Raw genomic sequence first — 2,276 nt, 5'->3', positions numbered from 1 at the left:
TTAAGTTGGATTGGCTTTTGCTTTAATAATGTGAATATAGTTCTAATTAATGTCTTTGTTTAGCCTGAAACTGGAAAGGATATATGTGAATTTACCAACCTGTTACATATATTTAAGAAGATAACATTTTAATTTGAAGGTTGGAAATATGATATATATTTTTCCGCAGAAAAGCTGGAGAAAAGGCCTTGAGAAAACTAGAATTTTCTAGGAGAAATAATTATATCATGTACCAAAGTTAAATCACATCAGTAGTATAAGGAATAAAATTTGGATGGTTTCTCTTTGTTAAAATCAGAGAAAGACCTTTTTGACAACACCTATGTCTGTAAATGGTGCAATACTTGGTGTTCAAAGTATGTATCTTTGTAACATCTTTAATACCAGGACAAAGTGAATGAGAGCCGTGACCTACATTTTAAATCTAATTTTGATATTTGTTTTGTTAATCTATTTTGTTTTAGGAGTTTTAGAACCTATCTTTGTAAAAATAAAATACCCTTTGGATATTTAAAAAAACCTGTGTGGATGGTGGTGGTGTGGATAGAGTTCTCTTTGTTTTGCTGGTAAAAGGTTAGAGTGACAGAAACACCTTTGCTGAAATTGAGAGTTTGCTATTACTCCTAGGCTGGTGTGGTTGGTGGCCTGAGAAGCAAGGTTCACTCACTCATTCAGATCATCCATTTTGTCTTTCTGCCATCGTCAAAGCTTGGGTCAGACTGTGAGGAAGGTAGAAAAGGCTTGCTGACCATTGGGGGAGATAGAAAATCCCAATAATGAGCAATAAGTATGATAAAGATAAGCACTCAACTGAGCCTGAAGGCTCCCTGGAGGAGGTGACCTTTGAGTGAAATTTGGAAACATCAGTAGAAGGTGGCATCATGAAGCTGATGGAGTGGGTATCAAAAACTCAGGGAGCTGAGAGCCAGGGATTGGGGGTCGGGAGGAGTTTAGCACATTCTCTTCCTCCCTTTCTATCCATATCTGCCTATTTCCTCTTTCTCTCTGTTTTTTTCCTTCGCTCCTCTTTTTCCTTCAGTTTGCCAGCCTCCCTCACCCCCACCCTGACCCATGTCCAGGCCCATTGCTCACCAGGGCTAGGTCCCTATTAACTGCTAGTCTCTTTATTCACTGATACCAAGGGAAAGGAGGACTTTTCAAAACTACCAACTCAAGAGAGCCCAGGTGAAGAGGGGGAGTGGGCCTCTGCAGGTACACGGTCCTGTCCTTTCTGGTGGAGCTATACCTATGTGGCACCAGCAGCCCTTACCCCTGCAGCCACAGGTAGAGCACACAGTCATGCTTATTTTGTTTTGTTTCATAGCATTATTTTTTTGTGTGTGATTGTAACAACTATACATGCCACTGCCTTTTCTTTTTTATATTATTACATAAGCGATAGATGGCAGAAAAATTAGTACCTACAAATAAGATGAGAAGGTAGTATTGCAAAGAGGATAGGAGCACACAGTTGAGAGCCAGAGGGGCCAGTTATTTAGCCTCTTTGTGCCTCAGTTTTCTTATCTGAAAAATAAGTATAATGATCACATCCAGTTCATAAGTGGTAGCAGGGCCCAGCACATGGTAAGTGTATGTTAGCATTTGCTGTTATTGTTATTGGCAAGTAAAGGAAAAAAAAAGAAAAAATTACCTATAATTCTCTGAGCCTGAGATAAGTACTACTGTAAACCCTTTCACATATATCCTTTCACACTTTTGCCCTGTGTATATGTGCCCTACAAATATGGTTGGTTTCAAAGCACGATATAAAAGATGTTCACAACTTTTATTTTTCCAATTAATCACTAATGCTTGCACGTGTCTTAATTGCAAGGAATCCAGGATCTTAAGACAACCCTGCATTATCCAAGAACTTTGAGAACTTAACGCCGCGCCTGAAATAGTTCACGACTGCTGTTACTTCTTATAGCCACATGGTGTCGCTATTGAAGCCTAGTCCCAACCGGTCCCCAGGACATACTGGTGAATGATGCTGTCTTTTGTTTTGTTTTGTATAGTATTGTTTTGTTTTGTTTTCTTTTCTTTTCCTCCCTCCCTCCCTCTCTTCTTGCTTGCTTTTGCTTTCTTGCTTTCCGGTGACATTGGTTAATAAAATTATATAGATTTCAAGTGTATAAAATTCAATAACACATCATATATATTGCATTGTGTGTTCACCACCCAAAGTAAAATTTCCTTCTGTCACCATATATTTGATCCCCTTTACCCTTATCTACTCTCTCTTTCCCTCTGGTAACCACTAAAATGTTGTCTGC

The 2,276-nt window shown here is 38.9% G+C and overlaps 1 long non-coding RNA gene across 1 annotated transcript in view; it reads left to right on the top strand.

Moving 5' to 3' along the window:
- The window catches only part of LOC111739389, a 19,426-nt gene extending 17,419 nt beyond the window's left edge, over positions 1-2,007 (top strand). Inside the window, exon 3 of the long non-coding RNA XR_002780230.1 lies at positions 1,835-2,007. This is a non-coding gene — a long non-coding RNA (uncharacterized LOC111739389). The remainder of the gene's footprint in view (positions 1-1,834) is intronic.
- The last annotated feature ends 269 nt before the right edge of the window (positions 2,008-2,276 follow it).

Source organism: Pteropus vampyrus, unplaced genomic scaffold (assembly GCF_000151845.1).
Source record: "Pteropus vampyrus isolate Shadow unplaced genomic scaffold, Pvam_2.0 Scaffold50, whole genome shotgun sequence".
NCBI lineage: Eukaryota > Metazoa > Chordata > Mammalia > Chiroptera > Pteropodidae > Pteropus > Pteropus vampyrus.
The sequence above is the reverse complement of the archived record's forward strand: the minus strand, read 5'-3'. Positions and strand labels throughout refer to the sequence as shown.